The 23,658-nt window shown below is 41.6% G+C and overlaps 1 long non-coding RNA gene across 1 annotated transcript in view; it reads right to left on the bottom strand.

Annotated features, from left to right (window-relative positions):
- The window catches only part of LOC122806821, a 344,083-nt gene extending 329,610 nt beyond the window's left edge, over positions 1–14,473 (bottom strand). Inside the window, exon 1 of the long non-coding RNA XR_006365559.1 lies at positions 14,437–14,473. This is a non-coding gene — a long non-coding RNA (uncharacterized LOC122806821). The remainder of the gene's footprint in view (positions 1–14,436) is intronic.
- Between the last annotated feature and the right edge of the window lie 9,185 nt (positions 14,474–23,658).

Below are 23,658 nucleotides of genomic sequence, written 5' to 3'. Positions count from 1 at the left end.
TTAAGGTGTTTCACACTTTACTTCCATATATAATATAACACTGGTTTCCTTGACTAAGCTGAGGCAGTCAGCAATCGAAAAGGACTGCTCCATCTTGTTTACAATAATGGAATTCCGGTCTCTACAGGTAGAAAGTATTCCTCTAAATAAATTATAAGAACTTTAAAAGTAGAAAATGTTTTACATAAACTAATTTGGTTAAATCTGTATTTGACAGAATAAAGCTTCAGCTGAGCTAACATCGTCTCATAGATCAGATCCTCAAAACCATGTGTTTGACAAACAAAAATACTTCTGTACTAATTCCAATTTCACTGGATGAATATTTTTTATAACAAAATGTGTACATTCCAAGTAAAGTGCAAAAGAATCAAAATGTCTCTCTTCTCTAAATCATATTTTATAAATATCCCCTTTTAATTCCATATGCACTACTGTGGTTAAAATTAAAATGTATGTCATGCGGCCTACGCTGAGTACATGTAAATTTGGTTAAACAAAGTGTAAAATAATGAGAAAATGGCAAAGGTGGTATGTCACGAATAGACACACCCAGATAAATATAAACAGGTACTCAGTATTGGCGTCATCACCAACACAAGCCTGCTCTTAGCCAGCCTGCTAACAACAGATGAATGCTATCATGTCAGCTGAAATTGTACATATTGCACATAATGTACTGCACAAATTCTGGAAATTGCAAATTTATTTGTGCTGGTAGTCATCAAATACATTAGATTTTTTTCCACTTTGTAAAATCCTCTCTCTCATGAAGCTATCAATATGCTTTGCTGCTTGCTTCTTCTATCCTATGTCATGGCTGAAAATGATCTTCGGACCAGTCTACCTACCTGGTTAGATAATAAATAAAATAAACCCTCCTATACCTACAATATAATAACTTCCATACAAGTCTAAAAAAATTGACACACTGTAACCGATTTTTCATTTTCCCTTACCTCCAGTAATATACACTTCATCTTGTTTTTACTCCCATGGTTTCTTTTTTCTCCTCTATAATTAATACATATAAACATATTTTATTTCTACTCTAATCTCCATATTACTAAAGCAGCTAAATATAATCCATACTTACACATGTAGCCTACTTTTCCTGCATACATCAAGAACATGCTTCCCTCTACCCACTATCTCATATTCTCTACAACACTAATGTTACTTAGGTCACTCCTACAAGCCACCACTAATAACTATATTCCACTGTCAGCTCCTATTAAAACATCTACCCAGTCCGTACCCATTGACATCCGTTCAGATAGCCATTTAACATATCTTACTCAAATTCAACACAACTCACCTTACTGAACTCTACTAACTGCCAACACCCAATAACATAAAGCTTACACCACACAAATACACCAAGTACACCAATAAAGACACTTCTCCATGTCACACACCAATTCCTTAAACTATTACAGTGTGGTGATATTCAACCCAACACTGGACCTACACAACCATCCTCCACCAAAACACTATTTCTAATAACACTTAACAGACATAGTATAAGTAACAAAATCTCAGAACTCCATGCCTGGCTAAGACTTCATAGCCCAGATATAGTAAGCAGTTACTGAGACTTGGCTCAAGCCACATATTCAGGACTCTGAAATTCTCCCTCCATGACATAACACCCTGAGAAAAAATAGGACCAGTAGAAAAGGTGGAGGAGTAGTACTAAATTATTGCTCCACTTTATCAATTACCCTGTCCCTAATTTTGGTAAAGCAGAAATGCTACTAGCTTCCTTATACATAACACTGAACAAATTTCTATTGGTGTAGTTTATTTACTTCCTGGACAAAACATCCCAACTCTTGGAGACTTTCTTTCCTGCACTTCCAATATCATCTCTAAAGAAACTATTATAACAGGCGACACAAATATTAAATGGCAAAACATGACTGTTATTCCTCCAACAGAAGATATTTACCTTCATGGCTTCACACAACCTGTAACATCCCCTACCAGAGTAAATAGCAAAACACAGGTAGGTGCAACTCTTGACTGGATACCAGTTAAGTTAACGACCCAATAAAATATTCCAACTCTAATATACTACTAAATACCCTAAGCAGCCACTCATCAACTTATACATACAGAGCATCCCCATGTATGCCTTAAAGCCATAATTATAAAACCTGTAGAAACTTAGGCAAGTTCAACCAACAGCTCTTCAACAATGTCTTAAAAGCTATAAACTAATCCCCACTAAAAACACTTCCCCTAGATGCCATAAGCCATTTCAGCAAAACTTTCCTGGATACTCTAAATAGCATAGCTTCTTTATAAACTAAAAGGACTAAAACAAATCAAGCACCCTGACTTACAAAATCCACTAAACAAATATTACAAACTATAGACCGAGCCTGGAAAGACCGGCAAACAGCCAAAAATGAAAATCAATCACTTAAAATGTAAGCAACTCCAAAACCAAGCAAAATAAAACTAGTCATCACTGACAAAAAAATCTATTTTGCATAACAGCTAAATTGGCAAACAACCACCATAGAAAATTCTGGAAATCTGGATCAAAACTTCTGTCTCCAAGGACATCTCGAAACCCTTCACCAGCCCCAGATAAAGAAGTATCTGAAATAGCTAACATGTTTAACATCCACTTCATAGATAGTATTCTAAAACTTACAAACTTTTCCTCGCCCAAAAATAATTCTAATCTTACTGAGAAATCACCTAGCACAGCCTCCATAGACAGTCACCCCAGCTCAAACTCCTCCTCCACAAAAAAAATCTTCTCTCTACAAGCTGTATAAACTTGGATCCAGCGTGTGCTTATTTTACCTGTTTTGTGGGACTACATTGTGGATCTACTACTGGACTGGACTATAATTTTAATAAAATATAAAGGTAATCACTGGCTTCTTTCCTTGTGTGGTGGTGAGCTGTTCTGTTTCCAGTTCATGGTGAAGTAGCTGTATAAACTTCTCTAGTACATAAATTACTTTCTAAACTAAAGCCATGTCCCTTGCCTACAGGCAATCTCCCATCAGAATATCTAAAACTTGCTGCTGACTTTATAACTTATCCGGTTAGTATTCTGATAAATAGGTCTATCTCTGAATCCTATGTCCCCGAACTCTAGAAGAAAATCAATTATCTTTCCCTTAAATAAGGGAGGAAAAAAACATGAATTATCAAACTATCATCCTATCTTTATCCTCCCACCCCTATCTAAGCTAATAGAAAAATGTATACACAAACAACTAATAACATTTATATAAAGACCAAACCAGACACGGCAGTAACATATAACAATATAAAACTTTATTCAGGTAAGCGCTTTCATGCTCTTGAGAGCACTTCATCAAACCAACTAAAACATTTAAAATCAACCCTATAAATAATCACACAACCATAGTAATTAAAATCACATGACCAAAACTAATGGATTACAGATGAAAGTCATTTGAACAAAGTATGTGCGTTAAGAAAGAGTCTTAAAGGGACTTTACCATTAAGAGAAGGACATCTATCAGATTGCAGTCTAATAATCCATTGAATTTGATGCTGTTCTGTAATATTTCTAAAGTCTCCAAGACGTTCACTCTCACATAGACGTTCCAACACATTAAACTTAAACAAATGAGGGGGACCATTATTCTGGTCTCACTAGCATGAAAGTGCTTACCTGATATTGTTATATTTTACTGTAGTGGTTGCTTTGGTTTTTATATAAATTTTATCCCTACTAGTTTTGCTGACCAGTGAACCGTTTCCACTGCAAAATATTGTATTATTTTTCTAACTAATAAAATTTCTTAGACAACCTCCTCACATCTACTCAACATGGTTTTCAACCTGCACATAGTACCACTACAGCACTAAATCCTTCACAAATACTGTTTATAAAGCCATGGACCAAGGCCAATTCACATATGTAATATTATTAAACCTATCAAAAGCCCTTGACACAGTGTCTCACTCTAAACTATTACAACTTTCCACTTTAGGCTGTTCCCACAATACTCTAAAATGGCTTCCAACTACCTAGCAGACAGGCAACAATGTTTTAAATGGCAAACTAGTATATCTGAATACGAAGTAAATAGTACAGGAGTTCCCAAACGATCCATTCTTGGACCCCTGCTTTTTAACATATTCATTAAAAAACTTTATACTGCCTCTTCCCAAAGTTCAATCATCCAATATGCGGATGATGCCACTATCATCTCCACTTCCAGCAACCCTACTCACCTCCTATTAGTCAAACTGCTTTTACCTCTACTGAAACCTGGTTAAATGATAGAAAACCAAGCTTTTATTATTATCTTCAAAGCCTTTCACATATGACTTCAAACTATATTCACAAAACACAACTCAAATTAAAATAATAACCCAGGCAAAACTTCTAGGTATCACTATAGATAACAAGCTCATCTTTGAACAACATACATCTGACAATCAAAAAATGCACATCAAACTAGGCAGACTTTACAGACAAACAGTACAGGGATGCTTCCACCAAAATAATCCTTGCCAACACGCTCCGACTCCCAACCTTCTTATATGCAGCCCCCATTCTTGACTATGTTCATACAACACTGAAGAATAAACTACAATCATGCTACTACAGAACTGACAAATTTGCAACTGGGGTACCTTACCGTACCCACCAATGTGATTCCCTAAAAAAATTAAAACTGGCTAGAATTTCCTCACTACCTAAATCTAGTGCAACTCTCTCAGCCTCATAAAATAATCTACAACCCAGATAAAAGCCCTGCACTGAAATCTATCTTGTTGCCTTATATCCGATCCAGAACCCTTCGCTCCACTAACTACTCTTTCAAGTATATAAATCTACAAAAAGACTTGGGCAAAGCATCTACTCCCACAACATTGTTAAACTTTGGAATGCCCTTCCACCAGATATCTGTGGCTTTTAATCCCCTAAGACTTTCAAATTAACACTGAAAAATCACTAAGTACTCTTGTCTGTCCTTGCTCCTAAGTAAATGCAGTTAAAATCCTATCTCATCAGGTCCTGGACTTGTATATGACCCGGGATAACTAATATAAGACCACTATTGGCAAAATTATCTGACCAAGGAAAACTCCTATAAGACAGCTGTAGGCATATTATCCTCCATACATCCTCCAAAACTTCAAAACCCAAATAATTTTCTTGTTTTTCTTTTTGTGATACACACTTTACCAATGTTATAAAATTTTGCATCAAGTCTTTCAACTTAACAATGCTGTCTTAAATAACAATCTTTGTAAATGGAATCCGACAAAGCTATCAAGTTTCTTTCTAGACTGTTATTTTGTATTTTTGCACTTTGTAATTTATATTATAATGGATATCATGTATTATCCAGTATGTATGGATCTTGTTTTTACATTTTGTAGTAGAATGTGTGCCATGCATTTTTGCTTATTTTATGGAGCTTTTCTTCCCGGGCCTCTGCTGAAAACGAACAAACCCTGTACAGTTGGACTCCCCTGGCAAGCAAATGTAAAATAAAATAAAATAAAAATAAGTATATGCATACCAGTTTCACTAAGCACCCATACCCCCTTTCCTTTTAGCCTATGCCTTCTTGCACCAATCTTCTATCATAGTTTAAATAAAATCTACTGTTAAGTCCTGTATTTAAGTTTTATTTTTAAGCTTACAATTAGCACTTCCATCCTCCATTATATCTTGAACTCCTACTGCACTTTCCTCTCACTTCTTCCTGACCTATAATTCCCACACTTTACCTAGCCACAAATTTATCTACTTCTAACCATAACCATGCTATCAACCCCTCTCAATACAGTCTAAAGCAACTTTTTACACTGTCTCCCTTTACTATATACCCATCTCCTATCTCTAAGCTACTTACTACTAATACTGACTTCTCATACCACTCCTTAACCCCCATTACTTAAAACTCAAAACTTTTTCCAAAACTTATTCAACAGCTCAGTAACTAAACTCTCTCTCTAAACTGTTTTGTCAACAAATGCCATATCTACTTCCTAAAAATATTAAAGGATAATCTTTTCCTGATGGCACATATGTTTTGATTGCAGATTTCTCTTTGCCAACTTTATACCTTATTCTATGTTTAAAAAAATGCATGCTAAGTATTGATGTTAAAAATGTTTAAACTTCTACTGTTCAGACTTTGTACTGTGGGCCTCCACTGAAAATAGGTTTCTGACCTAGTCGGACTTTCCCAGTCACCAAATGTCAGTCAATAAATAAACAAATTAATTAAATAAATAAATAAATACCTGCACTTACAATTTGAATGGTTAGCCCAACCAAATGTAACTAGATTAAATACATCTAGCTATATTAAGAAAGTACAGTTGTATACACTTACCATAAAAGTAGATGTTCGAGTGTATTCACTGCTGCAGTCATCACATTTGGGTTATCCCTGCCAGGGTAGCCCTCGGCCAGCCTGAATACCAGAGGCTTAGTATTTCTGCATCAGTTGCTGTTGTTTCAGGACTGATGTCAGGTCGTCAGTAGTATAAAGTAAGGCAGCCGATGCCATTACATCAGCAACAGTGAATACACTCGAACATCTACATTTATGGTAAATGTACACAAATGTACTATGTTCTTTGTGTTTCACTGTTGCAGTCATCACATTTGGGTTGATTCTCAAAGCTAAGGAAATGGGTGGAGGCAGTCAAGAAAACTGGGAGCTGACTAGGATGCCCTGCAAGACTGCAGAGGCAAACCCTGCCCTGGATTTGGAGAAGATAGGCAGGTGGTAATGTTTGGTAAAGATGTGAACCGATGTCCAGGTGGCAGCCTCCACGATGCTGCTGGTGAGGACTCTCCTGATGAAAGCTGCAGAGGTGGAGGCTGCTCTGGTGGAGTGAGTCCTGACCCCCTTTGTATGGAGGCTTTCCATGTTGTTTGTTGCAGAAATGGATGCAGTGTGCTATCCATTTTTAAATGGTTTGTTTGGAGATGGCTTTGCCCTCTGCCTCTCCAGCAAAGCTAACTAGCAATTGATCAGACTTTCTGAAAGATTTAGTCCTGTCTAGATAGAATCTGAGGTGTCTGTGCACATCTAGAGATTGCAGCATAATTTCCCCCTTGTTCTGTGGGTTAGGAAAAAAGGTGGGCAAATGAATGGATTGGTTGAAAGCCACACTGGACACCACCCTTGGGTATGAAGGATGGGTTAATCCTGAGGGATACCCTGTCAGCATGGAAGATGATGAAGGGTTCCACAGCCATGAGTGCTTGCAGCTCGAAGACCCTTCTGGCTGAAGTGATGGCCAGAAGGAAAGCTGTCTTCCAGTAGAGAAATTTTAGCTCTGCTGAAGAGGCTGATTCTAAGGGGGGCAGGGTGAGCTTTTACAACACAAAGTTAAGGTCCCAACCTGGGGTTGGTGCTCTTCTGGGTGGCCTCAAGTTGCTAGCCCCTCTTAGGAACTGTTTGATCAAAGGGTGTGAGAAAAGGGGCTGTTCAGTGGGAAAATCAGCAGAGATAGCAGAGGCATGAATTTTAATAGAAGAAAAAGAGGCGCCACTGTGTAGCAGGTCAGCTAAGTAATCCAGGATGAGAGGGAGGGAGGGCTTTGCCATATTGGCTCCCTTAGCCTGAATTCAGGTGCACAACCTTTAAGGTGTCTGACCTCATGTATAACATCTAGAACCTGTTTACTGAGGTTGGTAGATTAATCGGGGGTTAGGGAATAAGCCAAGCTGCCAAATTGAGTGTCTGCAATTGGGGATGCATGAATTCCCCTTCCTTCTGGGTCAGGACATTTGGAATCTGAGGAAGATGCCATGGTGGCAGAAAGACAGGCTGTGCAGCAAGGGGTACGAGTGCTGGCGAGGCCAGTCTGGAGCTATAAGAATTGTCCTTGGTTTTTCCTCCTTTATTTTAAGCAGTAGCCTGGGGATGAGAGGTAGTGAAGGCAAGGCATAGACCAATAGATTGACCCAGGGGAAAGACAGGGCATCCCCTTTCCACGCCATGCAGTGATGCTCCCTGGTGCAGAACTTGCTGAGCTGATGGTTGGGGGGGGAGGCAAAGAGGTCGACCTTCGAGGTGCCCCATTTCTGAGTTATTAGGGTAAAGGTTCTTCTGTTGACCTGCCACTCGTATGGGTCCAGAAGATTTCTGCTTAAGTGGTTTGCCAGACAGTTGAGAGAACCTGGTACGAATTGAGCTAACAGGTGGAGTTGCATGGCAGAGGCTGTGTGCCAAAGGGTCATGGCCAGCCTGCATAGAAGGTAGGAGTGAGTCCCTCCCTGCTTGTTGATATACTACATCACAGTGGTGATGTGTGTTTTGATCAGGAGAGCCCCCATGGGAGAGAAGGGGTTTGAAAACTATCAAGGCGTGCTGGACAGCTATCATCTCTTTGTGGCTGATGTGCAGATGGATTTGCTGTGGGCTCCATTGGCCCTTTATGCACCTGCCGTCGAGGTGTGCACCCCAGGCATAGTCTGATGTGTCTGTGGGGAGGGTCTGTACAGCGGGGGATGGTGAGAAAGGTAGTCCCTTGTTGTGGGAGCATGCTGATGCCCACAAAACAAAATCTTTTTTGAGGCAAGGTATTATAGGTATAAGAATCTCCAGGTCTTGAGAGTGTTGACACCAAAGGCTTTTTAGGTACCACTGAAGTTTCCTCATATGCAGTCTGACACAGAACGAGTAGAATGCAAGATGCCATGAACCCCAGAGCTTGCAGGATTTTCCTTGCAGATAGCTGGGGTTTGATGGCTAGTTGAGAGAAGTAGGCTTTCAGGAAAGTTTGCTTTTGCGGTGTAAGTAATGCCATCTGGGATGCTGTGTCCAGGCTTGCTCCCATGTATAGAATCCTTTGGGTGGGTACCTGTTTGGATTTCTTTTCGTTGATTGTGTACCTTAGGGAGGTTAGTAAGGACTTTACAAAGGCCAGGTGCTTGAGGAGCTTTTTCTGGCTGTCTGTCTGAATTAGGCAGTCGTCTAAGTATGGGTAAATCTGGATAGTCCTTTGTCTGCAAAAGGCAATGGCTGGAGCCAGACATTCTGTGAAAACTCTGGAGCAGTAGATAAACCAAAGGGAAGCGCAGAGAACTGAAATTGCTGAGATCCTGCCCTGAAACTGAGATATGTCCTGCATGATTCCCTGATAGGAATATGGAGGTAGGCCTCTTTTAGATCTAGGGTGGCTAGCCAAGCATCCTTGGAGAGCATGAATAGCAGCTGCTAGAGGGTGAGCATTTTGAACTTTGGGATCACCAGGAAGATGTTTAGAATGGATAGATTGAGGATGGGGTGCCAGGTGCAGAAAAAGTCTGTAGTAAAAACTTTGGCCTTTCTGTTCTGCAGGAATGTGCTCTACTGTCCTCATAGACAGCAGCGAAAGAACTTGCTTTTGCGCCTCTGCCCACTGGTTTGTAGGTAGATCTGGGAACCCTTTTGGAGTTGGAAGGGTGTGGAAAGAAAAGCTGTATCCCTGGGACACTATGTTGAGAACCCAGCAGTCACTGGTAATGGTGGCCCAGGTGTTTGTGTAAAAGGAGAGTTTTCCTCCTAGGGCTAAGTGAAGGGGGGCTGAGGGAGGGGGTGGGGGAGGAAAGTCATTGTGAGTTCTTACCATAAGGGTGTGGCTTAGAACTCCCTGGTTTTGAAGTGGAGGTAGTCCACTGCTTAGATCTCTGCATTCCCTGTGGCTGCTGTCTGGGGGGTCTGGCTCCCCTGGGTCTGGGCTGAACTGGCCTGTTGGGAGCAGAAAGGACCAGTGCTTGGTGGGACAATGCCTGCTGAACCTGGGTGGCTGGACCTGTAAGAAATCCTTAACTGTCTGCATAGATTTTGTTTTTTCTTCCATCTTTTTTAAGAACTCTTCTGCCTTAGTGCCAAATAAGTTGTCTTTGTGCAAGGGGGCATCCAACAATTTAGATTTAACATGGTCTGGCAAGGTGCTGTTCCTTAAGCCATGCATGCCTTCTAAGGACAGATCCATTGACTGCTGCCCTGCAAGAAGCTTCTAGGGCATCAAAACCACAGTGCAAGGTGTGTTTAGTTACTTGACTTGCAGAATGCATTAGCTCTTGTAACTCTTTAGATTCTGCACAAGCAGGAAAGGAAGACATTTTTGTTTGAGGAGTTCCAGGGTATGCTGCTGAAATGTTAGCATAAGGAACTGACAATTTAGTGCTCCGATAGCAGGAGTAGCTGAGGCATATACTTTTTTACCCCATCTGTCTAGTGCTCAGGAATCCCTATCTCAGGGAGTGGGATTCTTAGCAGAGGTTGCTTTAACTCCTTTAGGCCCTTGAGAAATTACCTCCATGTCAGCAGTAGGATTTTTAAAAATAAATTTGAATCAGGGACTCTGTAGTACCTGTCTGGTTTTCTGGGTGCAGGAGGGGAGGGTGTCAGGAGTCAAACTGGATTCCAGGAAAACATCCTCCACAACATCCAGGACTAGGGGGATGGCCAAGGGCCTGTGCTGTGGAAGATCTAAGGATTCCCTGAGTCTCTTTTTAGACTGAGAGTAGTCCTGACTTTCCCATTGGAAATACTCCCTTAAGGTATGAAGGGTTTCCCCAAAGGAAAATCCTCTGGGGTGAGGCTGAAGGAATGGACTCCTCTGCATCAGAATCCTCATAAGCAGAGAGGGGTTGCATGTCTTCACATTCAGATGCATCAGAGTCATCGGACTCCTGTTCAGACAAAACTACAGGGGACAGATCTATTTTCCTTTTGGAAGGGATAGTTTGGCTTCCCCTGATCAGCATGATAAGGCCTTCCACCATTTTAAGCATTTGAGACTGAGGCAAGGAAGCAGGTTTCTGAGATTGGGTCGTCGGTTTCTTGGGTGTGGTTCGTACCATGGGTCTAAGAAACTTGGTAGTTTTGAATGGACGTTAGTCGAGAATCGGTAGTACGAAGGACTTCCTCGGAAGCCAGTGCCTGCTCAGCGGCTCTAGACCAGGCCAAGGTAGAGATGACTGTAGGATCCTTAGTCAAGGAGTTTTGCGACATATTGGACTCCAAAAGGGTCATGGTAGTGGCCTGCGAATCCACAGAAGCAGGCATCAGGGGCTGTGGAAGCGCCTAACTGAAGACCAGAAAACTGACGACTAGCTTAACGGGAGCATAGTCGGCAGGTTTGGACCTGTGCGGTCTGTCTCTGTCTGTCTGTATCTTTACTTTTTTTCAGAAGATCTGCCGTCGGATGGCGAAAATATCTAGCTACAATAAGGGCCCGACGACAGATAGTTCTGGCATTGAACAAAGCACAGAAGTGACAGCGGGGGATGTTGTGGTCTGGGCCTAAGCAAGTGACACAGTAAGAATGAAAGTCTCTGTGTGGTATTTGCTTTTTACAGGTGAGACAATTGTTAACTTTTTCTGACATTGGTTAGTGCAAGAAAAAAGGATCCCCAATGGGGTACTTAGCTTAAGACTTCAGCTTCAATTCGGTAGACGAAACTGAGGTAACAACTGACCGGCATTCGTGCGAACTACTTCTGCTTCAGGCTCCATGGCAAGAAAGACTGGTGTAATGGTGTCAGTTGTCTTACTTTATACTACTGACGACCTGACTTCAGTCCTGAAACGACAGCAACCGAAGCAGAAATACTAAGCCTCTGGTATTCGGGCCGGCCGAGGGCTACCCTGGTAGGGATAACCCAAATGTGATGACTAAAACAGTGAAACATGAACAACATGCTATATTTTCATGACCACATAAACATGCTTAGCATTTCTAAAACTGTGTCCACTTTACCATCCTCAGTGTCCAATATGCAATTTCCTCTTTATAGGTTCATAGGCAAGTCTGTCCACTAGCTGCCCTTATGGACCATTTTAAGCCATAAGTCACTGATTTTTGAAGTCTACTTCCTGAAAGGCTAGGCACTGCTTCTTCACTCTCGGGTGATCTATGCTGCAGTAACAGTAACTCAAATATCAGTGCTTTACTTTACAGCCAAGCTACTGTTCCCTCCTTCTTGCACTGCAATGATGGTATGAAAATAGCCCAGGCCTAATGCAAGTTCCTTGTTAACCTAACTGCACAGTCTTAGCTCCTTCAAAGTTACATGGTGAAAGTCAAGTTTACAGAAGTGCCCAGTGCAGGGAGTTTAGTACAACAATCTTTGGAGAACCCAGTTGTGGACTTGCATACTGCATGTATCAAAGTTTTTGAAGCTAGCTAGTATAAGGCACTTAATATACACTGATCACAGACAGCATCCTAGGTATGCTCACCAAAATTAAAAAACATGAATGAACTAATCACCAATGTAGTGAAGTTTTAATGTTGCATTGATATTTAGGTTTATGGAACACAGAAGTAGCGCAAAACAGACCTTGGGCCCAGTGCGGCAACCTTAAAATAAAATTAATGCAGTGCAGCACACAATACCTGAACATCCTATAATGATATAATTCAGTAACACCACTTAGTTCTCTTCATATTAATAAGCCTTACAGGTACAGAGTACTATTGTCACCCGTGGGATGGAAACTGTCCTAGAATGGTCAATATGGTGGGCCATGTTCTGATTTGGGTGAACATCAGACTATATTTCACCTGACAGCTTTAACCACTATATTTCAGTACTGAGTTTTTTTTTAGTTTGTTTTAACAGGTTGGTGCTGAGAAAAAAAATGACTCATCTGCAGACATAAATATAATGCAAGTCATCAGGAAATTACAGAAGAGTTGTAAAAATATCAACACAAGGAAAACAGAGAGGATGGACTCTGTATTCTTATCTCTGCATAAGCTCTTTGCAGTACAGAGTACTAACCTAGACACAACCTGAGAAAACAGAACAGTACATCATATGCACACACAGCTAGAACAAGAGCACTTGTGTAACTTTTTGTACTGCAAGATACTAAAAATAATCACAGGGACAATGTTCTTTCAGACATGCAGACATGATGGGCCCCATGTCTACTGCCACAGGGGACTTAACTTGTCACTTTGCATTTCCTTCAAGGACATGAGGTCACAAGCAACTTAGATCTTCACCTCTTGATACAGTTTTGACAGTGATATGCCCATAATTTGAAAATGTAAAAAATAAATTAAACCTTCAATTAGAAATATTTAGCTTGCTATAGAACAGTCACCAATTTATATATCCCAGTGTGATTGTCAACCTCTAGCTTTTCTAACAGAACATTTATATGTTTTACCTTCCAGCTTCCTACTGAGCAATATCCTAACTTTAAAAAAGCTAAAATTGGGCAGTCCTTTAACCCTTTATGTCCTAGAGTTGCCACGTTAACCAAACTGACACTGAGCATAAAGATTTAAACAGCCCAAATATATATGCACAATTGAATGAATATGGCTTCACGACTAAGGCCACAAAAAAAGACACCCTTAGAACAGATAACCAAGCCTCACTGTGATTCAGATGAATGACATGTTTAGCTGCAACTTTAACTCAGAGATCAGTTAACACTAGGGAAAGCTATGCACAAATTAATTATTCATCAATACATACCTCATCTAGGCACGTATTTAGGCACACTTACCTTACTCAACTTTTCATACTAGTACAAATGTGCACACTCAACGACCACAAAACTTTTCTGCACAGTGTGTGTGCGTGTATAGATATATATATATACATATATATATAGATACACATACACATATATGTACACATACATGCACACACATAAATGGAGAGAGCGTCATATAGATATATAACTTCAGTCTTGTAGATTACCAGATCAAACATTTTGTCTCTTGAAACATCTTCTATCAGGCTAGGCATACTTATTTAGAATCACAATGTATTCCCTTATTGTGTATGGTTTTCACAAATTAGCCTTTGATAATACAGCACTAATACTTGCATTAAACACTGTTCTTGTGACATAGCATTTACTTTTGTATAATGACATACATTACACTGCTGTTCTATCTATGCTCCATTCCAAAGTCATTCAGAAATTTCATATTTACACCAAGATGCACTTCCATCAAAAATATAGCAAGAAATACAAACATTTTGATACCAAGTCAGATTTCTACCCTTTCCCTAGGAATGACTGACTCCTAAAATGCCAAGTGTAGTAACTAATCATTCATAAATGAACCAATGCAGGCATCCTAAACACCTCAGTGCACAGCATTAATACAATTAATTCAGCTTCCCCCATGTGGAGGCGTTGACCCCTCAACCTCCATTACTTATATAAAACTATCATGATTGCATAATCATGGGAAAAGAGGCATCCTGCCAATGGCCACTGCATTTAATATATAAATTGTGATCTGGCATAGCCCTTATTTCAATATGAGATGCACTCAGGCAAACAGGGCTGGGGATATAGCACACAACAAAAGGGGGACTGACCTCCTTTAGGGAAAAACAGTCATACATCCTGGCCATGCAGACCTACATCACAAAAGTTTATGTGGAGACTCTTTGCAGTGTTTCAGAGCAAGAAGAATGGAGAGTCATACCTGTTTTTTCTTCTTCTTCAATGACATCATCTTTCTCAGCATCTGGAAAATAAAGCAAGAAAGTGAAATACCAGCGACTTAGAAATGCGCCAACACATCACATTTTCACATAATTTAATTTTCACTTCCACATTATCTCACATGCTTTTAAATGGTGAGAAGTTGATACCCACATCTCCATTATGTACACAATACATTAACCTTAACCCTCCTCCCAGAAACTTCAATCCCTGACCTAGAAAGGGCAGATGTCTCCAAATGATGTTTTGCACCCTTTCTGATTTTCTTCAATACCCCTGACCTTCACTGATTAAACAAATATCCAAGTGTTGTACAAGCAACTGGTTTGTAATTTCAGCCGCTGCCTTTTACACAAGCATGATTTACTTATGAGCACTTAATTGGGTTGGGTGGGTGGCTTAATGGCTAAGGTGTTTGCCTTACAAACACAAGGTGCAGGGTTTGAGTCTCACAAGGGATAATTGGCTAAGCTTAAAATGGCTCACAAGGGCAGTTAGCTTAGTACTGAACTATGAATTCCCCATTCATTCTGAGTACAATGGATTAACTATTGCATAACTGACATCAGCCATATTCAAAATCACAGGCTCTATTTGCTCCACCTTCCCTAGCCTTGTGGTATTTGCAGGCAGCTTACTTATTTGTGTAGGTTTTAATTGCTCTTTGAACAGTAAATATTTAGGTTTAAGTATTATAGTTTAAAGAAATACAGATATGAATTAATAACACTGTAAACACTGTACTCTTCACAATATATTTGTTTCATCATATAGAGGAGACGATTCATATTTCACTCATGTCAGCCACAACCTGACAGACAAAAAAAAAGTACAAATACATGCAAAGTAAACAGAAGCATTAAGAGAAATTATAACAAAGAATTTCATGACTTCAGCAAATTTTGAGAGAAAGCTTAATGTTGATTAGGCAACAAGTATTGCTAACAATTAATATTTATATACTGGCACAAATGTGCAAGTGGTCAGCAGGAAGAGGAAGCAGAGCACGTGCCAGGGAGGGGAACTAATTAACCATTTGAAGGGACACCGTGGCTTTCACCCTGTGTATTAAACAATCAATGTAATGAGATGGCCATTGTAAAATACATTTAGAATAGCACACAAGACAAACTAATACAGGGAACTTACAGACTAGCTGGTCAACAAAGGTATAGGCTAAACAAGTTTAGTTAAGCTTTTAAAGCACTGACTAAATAACAACACTAAAACTATCCCTAGCAAAACAGGCTAAGAGACAGTATTGGGGGTATTATTTGATTAAATAAAGGCAAGAGGAGGAATCTCACTCTACAGTGGAATTAAAGTGTGTATTAGTAAGGGTAAATCACAATGTCAGCAAGTCCCCCCTGTATGGGCTGTGGCCTGGTTGGCTATTAGTAGTAAAGAACAGGATGGAAGAGAAGGGAGGGCAGCACAAAGTAAAGTCCTGTTGCACTAGTCAGTGTGCAAACTATGGAACAAGTAGGATACAGCTGCAATAAAGGTCGGAATGAGCTTTACAAGATTTTGAGCAGTGTGCGACACAAGATTAGTGGGTTATGAACTTAAGATGGCTGTTCCAACCTGAGGAAATCACTTTTTTTGTTTGAGAAAGAGAAGACAGTTTGTTCAGAAGTTTGGCAGTGTCCAAGATTTTCAGGACAGGAAGACGCACCTAGGTTAACAATCCAAGGAAAGTAACGATCATGTTTCCATGCTTAAGACAAGCGTGAAGGCAGTTAAATCTCCATTAACTATACATTTAAAGTTATGGCAAAGGGATTACAGACAAGGAGGTTGGTAAAGGTGGCCAGTATTTAATGTATAAGAAGTTAGAGTGAAGTCATTTAATAACGTTTGCCCCCTTCTCTAAAGGGGAGCCAGTATGCTCATTTTAGTGAAATTATGTTTATACTGTTAGTATAAAATATAAACCTTCATACAGTAAACTCTCAGTTAAACAGAACTCAAGCAACCAGCACTCTCAAGCAACCATCAAAAAAAAAAAAAAAAATCAAAGAAATGCAGTACAATTTTCACGTATTGCTCTGCCCCCCCCCCCCCCCCCCCCACACACACACACACAGAAACATACCTTATATTTTTAGAGTTTTAAAAAGGAAGACAGGAATAAATTCCCTCTCTCCCCAACCTGAGAACAAGTCAAACCAAACAAATAGTATAGGGTACAGTATTAGTCAAGCCGATTTTTAATAGTAACTCTCAAGCAACCAAAAACTACAGTTATCTGGCATCTACCAATCCCCATTGTGCTGGTTAACTGAGAGAGTACTGTACATTATTGAAAATCTATGAAGTTAGATTTTTTGTTAGCAGAAGCATTAGGAAGAAGAAAGTCACACACAAACTTTAAAATGAATATACCCTGTGATGCCTGTGCCCTGGCCCAGCAATCAAGTAGCCTCAATCCTCACCACTAACACCAGAGAGGGCATTTCATATGAGAGGAAAGGATAGCCAATACACACAGTAAAGTGCAATTTCCCTTAAGAGCACACAGAGATCACAGTCAGTCCAGGGCTGGTCATTCCCTTGTTCCCCAGGTCCCCAATAAGACCTGCCACTGGCACAGCTATAGGGTCCACATCTCAGCCTAGCTGGGCAAGCTAAAATCTCCAGCACCCTCTCTGTCCAACCAATGCTTCATGTCCCTGCCCAAGTAGATGACACACACACTTTGAGATAAGAGTTTACACAACCACACAGACACTTCTGGGGAAGGCTGGCACAGGTTCTCCAGCTGTGGCCCTTTTACCCAGACTAAATGGTAGTACCACTTGCCACCACCCAGCTAATATTTATCAGCTACTCAAAGGCCCTTAAAAGGGTGTCCATTATTACTGTGCAATATTACTATCCAATTGGTAAGTGTGACTAATCAGTCAAGACTTATTTGGAGTGACTAGGACAGTAAACCCTATAAATATGCAACGTACTATAGAGCCTAACTTATCTCTACACAAACCAGCCACAGTTAAAAGGTTTTAAAATATTTAATAATAAATAAAACCACAAGACAATACTTGCTATTATACAGTGCTAGTCAAAAGTTCAGAGATCACACAGAAATACTTAAAATAAATCAGTAGTACAGTTCTGACATAACAGAAAAACACTTAGTCTAATCTTTTCTAATTCCTAGCTACTTCTAGGAGAAAACACCGTTCTAACATACTACTTACATAAAGAGAGCATAAGGCAGTGCTGAGATGGATGTCCAGACAAAAATGCTTAATAATCTCTGGTTCTCACTGTTTAAATTGAAACTGCAGTTCTGCTAAAACATTACATCATGTTTTTACACTTCTTGAAGTTCCCACGCTGACAGAAACTGCATTTACATTCTTTTACCCTTAGAGCAATAAAGGACATTCCTCACGTAAATTCTTGTCGTTAACTTTAGCCTTAAAACAATAAGCAGGAAGGCTTCATCTAGCCATACTGGAGTCAACTTGTAAAACATCAAAGGCAGTGATGGAATAACTTTAACTACAAAGGACCAACAAGAAATGCTGGACTTAGCTTTCTTTACAGCAGATGGCAATGTTGCCACATTGTTTTAAGTTCAACATTCATATTTACAAATGATAGAATTACCTGCACAATTCTATCTGGCTAGGCTGGCAGCCTTCACCCATTTCTACCAGTCTTCACACCCCCCCCCCCCCCGGAGAACTCAATCTAGTTTTTCAAGTGGCCCTTGAGAAATGCCACTTGAGGGGGTTAGGTTTATCTGAGTGTACCTTACTCCATTCCCTGTCTTGGGAGCCCATCTGCATTGGCATTGTTACTCCCAATGCGGTTCTGCACTGACATATCATATGCTTGCAACCCCAGGCTCCATCTTAACAACTTGGCATTTTGCTGACTATCTCTGTTTAACCATGTTAGGGGTTGTGATATGTCATAACAGTGAATTTCCTTCCATGCAGATAAGGCTGAAGTTTCTGCAGTGCCCAAACTATGGCTAGACATTCCATTTCTACTGCTGCATAGCATTCCTCCCTGGGTTGGAGCATACAACTGAGATAAACTACTTTGTGCTCTTCCCTCTCTGAAGAAATCTGGCTAATTACAGCCCCCACCCCATGGTTTGAAGCATCCACCTGCACAACAAATTATTTGCTGTAATCTGGACTGGCTAACACAGGGGATCCTCCCAAAGCTTCTTTATGCATCTGGAATGCCTGCTCACATGCTGGAGACCACACTACCTTATCTGTCCTGTTCTTCCTTGTCAGGTCTGTGAGGGGAGCAGCTATGGTACTATAACTCCCTGCTGTCGTTAAAAATGCCCTCACCTGCTTTTTAGTAAAAGGTGCAGGCCATGCCTGAATGGCTTCCACTTTGGCAGGTTCTGGCCTTATCTTACCACTCCCCACTCTATGTCCTAGGTAGGAGATCTCCGCCATACCCACCTGACATTTGCTCGGCTTAATGGTCAACCCTGCCATCTGTAGTCTGCCCAGCACCTCCCTGACATGCTGAAGGTGCTCTGGCCAGGAATGGCTGTAGATGGCAATATCATCTAGGTAAGAAGGGCAAATCCTCCTGCTCCTGCTAGGATATGATCTACCAGCCTCCAGAAAGTCGCTGGGGCATTCTTCATCCCAAAGGGCATCTTTGTGAACTCATACAAGCCAAAAGGAGTCACAAAGGCTGACTTTTCTCTAGCACTGTGAGTCAAGGGCACCTGCTAGTAACCCTTGGTAAGATCAAAGATTGTAAGATACTTAGCCCCACCCAGCTGCTCTAGGGCCTCATCTGTCCTAGGCATGGGGTAAGCACCCGACTCTGTGTGACTATTTAATTTCCTGTAGTCCACATGAACCTGGTGCTGCCATCCTCCTTTGGCACCAGCACAACTGGGGAAGCCCAGGGACTTTGGACTCTTGAATCATCCCTAGTTCCAACGTCTCCTGCACCTCCTCCCTCAGAGTCTGTCTGACTCTCTCAGGCACCCTATAAGGGGCCTGCCTAACAAGCCTTTGGGGTCCTGTATCCACCTGGTGCTGCACCAGGTGGGTGCACCTTGGTTTCCCAGTGAACATGTCCCCAAATTCCTGCAACACTGCTCACATTTCTCGAACCTGGGTAGGAGATAGCTGCTGGGACATTGCTACCCCTTCCACTGAGGTGTCATCCCAAGCCTCACTGAGGAGATCAGTCCCCAGATCTCCTTCAGACTTCTCCTGCAATCCACTGCAAATGCTCAGCACAAGGGCCTCCCTATCATGGTAAGGTTTCATCATGTTAACATGGTACAATTTGTGCCCCTGCCATCTGCCTAGCAGTTCCACCATGTAGTTAACATCACTTACCTTTCTTACGACCTTGTAGGGACCCTCCCATGCTGCTTGCAGCTTGTTGTGTCTCGACAGGAATGAGAACCATTATCTGCTGCCCCACAGCATACTCTCTAGCTCAATAATTCCTGTCATACCACACCTTTTTCTGTTGTTGGGCTTCTGCCAGGCTCTCCTGGGCAAAGCCCATGAGTTCTCTGAGCCTTGCCCTGAGGTTTAGGACATATGCCACAACAGACTCCTTGTGAGACTCGCACTCACCTTCCCACTCATCTCGAATTAAATCTAGAGGTCCCCTCACCCTATGCCCATACAGCAACTCAAAGGGTGAAAAACCTGTGGATTCCTGGGGAACGTCTCTGTAAGCAAACAGATGGGGCAAATATTTGTCCCACTTAAACTGATCTGCAAATGCCCATAGCATGGACTTGATTGTAGAGTTTAACCTCTCAACAAGACCATTAGTCTGGGGATAGTAGGGGGTGGTCTTCATGTGCTTCACCCCACAGGACTTCCACAGACAAGCCAGCAGGTCTGACATGAAATCGGCACCTCTGTCAGTCAGTATTTCTTTTGGGAAACCTACCCTGCTGAAAATCGCTAACAAAGCATTTGCCACCTTCTCTGCCTCAATGGAGGACAAAACCACTGCCTCAGGGTATCAAGTAGCATAATCCACTACCACTAGGATATACTTTTTCCCTGTGGAACTTGGGGTACTCAGAGGACCCACAATATCCATAGCTACCCTCTGAAATGGCTCCTCAATCACAGGCAACGGCATCAAAGTAGCTCTCACCTTGTCTCCTGCCTTGCCTACCTTTTGGCACTGCTCACAGGTCCTGCAGTACCCTGTTACATCTCTGAAAATTCCAGGCCAATAGAAATTCTGCATAATACGCCTCTTTGTACATTTTATGCCCATATGACCTGCAAAGGAAATATCATGGGGTATGGCTAGAAGCGCCAGATGGTAGGCTCTAGGCACTACCAACTGCTGTATTCTCTCACTTTCTAGCCCTCCATCAGGGGTCTACTCTCTGTATAGTAACCGTTTATCCCAGTATACAGAGTTCCCCTTTCCTTGAGAATCAGGTGCCTCCCTAGCTACCTGCCTCAGGCCTTGCAATGTACGGTCTGAGAGCTGAGCCTTTCTCAACTCTCTCCTTGTAACCCTTCCCAGCTCCCTTTCCACAGGAAGTCTGGCGTTCTCTGACAGTGGTGCCTCACTGTCAGCCTGGGTACTACTACTCAACTCTACCTTTGCAGTCACTCTGTCCAAGGGACCATCAGTACCCACAAGCAGCTGTGGCTCACATTCAGTCTCACTGCTACCGAGTAGCTTAATCCCTGAAGTAACCACCTCACCAGTCCTGGCTGCAAGTATGCAGTCTGTCTGGGTCTCCCCCAGGCTACCAGACCCACATGCTTGTCTCCTAGCCTGACTGCGTGTAACTGCATAAGCACATGGTACTGCCTCATCCAAATCCTTCTCTCTCAGGACATCTGCAGGATGGTAGTTTAGTACCCCTGTTGTCTCAAGACAACCTACTATTGGCATTTTGTCTTTCCCACTTACTGGCTCCCTCACCTTTTGTTCCCCACCTTGTCTCTGTGGACATCTGTATGCCACATGGCCCCACTGGTTGCATTCAAAACATTTAACCCTAGCTCCTGCACGTGTACCTGGACTAGTGGCTTTCCCTGCTACTGGCAGATTCTGTTGGGGCAGTCTGTGCTGACCACCGTGGGTTCCTTTAGACCCATTAGCAGTACAGGGGGTCCCCTTCTTGTGCAGGGCTGCCCTGCTTGCCAGGTATAGGTCTCCCTTCTTCCCCAACTCATCTGAAGTAGCACATTGTCTATCAGCTAACCAGATCCTCATGTCCTCAGGCAAAGTGCTAAGGGCTTGTTCCCTCACAAAAGGTCTGCCAGCCCTTCAAAAGTGGTGACCTGATATCCACTCACCCACCTATGGAAATGAGTGCTCAATTCAGTAACATATTCACACACACTTTCATTTGCCTTGCATCTATGCTCACAAAACTTTTTCCTATATGTTTCAGGTGTTAGCTTAAACAGTTCTAACAGACAATTTTTTACAGCAGTATAATCAAAACATGCGTTAGACATTTTAGATAAAATAGTTACAGCTTTACCATGGAGTAATGGGGTCAGGAACCGTACCCAGAGCCTTTGGTCAGCACCATACTGTTTGCATACCCTCTCAAACATATGAATGAAACTATCAAAATTATCCCCCTCTTTAAACTACAGAAGAAATTTACTAACCTTTTGTGCTTCTGGGGTCCAGTTACTCCCTTCCCCATTACCTCCATGACTCTGGTGAAGAGTCAGCATCTCCTTCTCATGCTGCCTCTGCTTTTCTTGTTCCTCAGCTTCCACACATAACAGTTTCTCATTCTCCACAGCCTGCAAACGTCGCAGTCTCTCATTTGCTTCTAATTCCATACCCCTGGCATCCAACTCAAGTCTCATTAGCTCCAGCTGGATTTTTAAGTCCACTGCAGAAAGCTTGAGTTGTCCATTCTCCGAGGGAATTATATCTCCACTGCCAGTCTGATTGTCCTCCTGGTTGCCATTTTCTGATGCAGCTGTAACCAAGGCTGCAATCAGGTCTGCCTTAGTCAGGTTTCCATGCACCAGTCCCCTAGCCTGGCACAACTCTGACAGCTGGCTCCTTGTCAGCTTTCCATACTCCTCTGCCGACATGCTGCCTGCTCACCCTGACTAAGCTAACAAAAGAAATAAAACAATTGTGATCTGAACTCTATCTTCATTGCATGGCTGTTTTAGGGTACAAAACACCTTCAAAGCTCACTGTACACAAGCTACAGGATTCACTCTACCCACACCACTACAAGTCAATTAGTATTTGCCAACTAATTAATATGTGGTGTGGATAAACCACCACTGCCAAACACAAATGTGAGGATATCCCAAACACTGCCACCAATTAATATGTGAGGTGGATATCCCAACCATTGGCGCCAATAAATATGTGACGCCCGTGCCCTGACCCAGAAATCAAGGAGCCTCAATCCTCACCACTAGCACCAGAGAGGGCATATCATATGAGAGGAAAGGATAACCAATACACACAGTAAAGTGCAATTTCCCTTAAGAGCACACAGAGATCACAGTCAGTCTGGGGCTGGTCGCTCACTTGCTCCCCAGGTCCCCAATAAAACTTCCCACTGGCACAGCTATAGGGTCCAGATTTCAGCCTAGCTGGGCAAGCTAAAATCTCCAGCACCCTCTCTGTCCAACCAGTGCTTTGTGTCCCTGCCCAAGTAGCTGACACACACACACACACACACACACACACACACTTTGAGATAAGAATTTACACAACCACACAGACACTTCCGGGGAAGGCTGGCACAGGTTCTCCAGCTGTGCCCCTTTTACCCAGACTATACAGAAGTACCACTTGCCACCATTCAGCTAATATTTATCAGCTACTCAAAGGCCCTTGAAAGGGTGTCCAATTATTACTATGCAATATTATTATCCAATTGGTAAGTGTGACTAATCAGTTAAGACTTATTTGAAGTGACTTGGACAGTAAACTCTATAAATATGCAATGTACTCTGGAGCCTAACTTATCTCTAAAAAAAACAGCCACAGTTAAAAGTTTTTTTAAATATTTAATAATAAATAATTAAAACCACAAGACAATACTTTCAATACAGTGCTAGTCAAAAGTTCAGAGATCACACAAATACTTAAAATAAATCAGTAGTACAGTTCTGACATAACAGAAGAACACTTAGTCTAATATTTTCTAATTCCTAGCTACTTCTAGAAGAAAACACAGTTCTAACATACTACTTACATAAAGAGAGCATAA

The sequence above is a fragment of the Protopterus annectens genome, chromosome 7.part0, assembly GCF_019279795.1.
Source record: "Protopterus annectens isolate FY-2018-M chromosome 7.part0, PAN1.0, whole genome shotgun sequence".
NCBI classification, from domain to species: domain Eukaryota; kingdom Metazoa; phylum Chordata; order Ceratodontiformes; family Protopteridae; genus Protopterus; species Protopterus annectens.
Note: the sequence above shows the minus strand (reverse complement) of the source record. Positions and strands in the feature narration are given on the sequence as shown.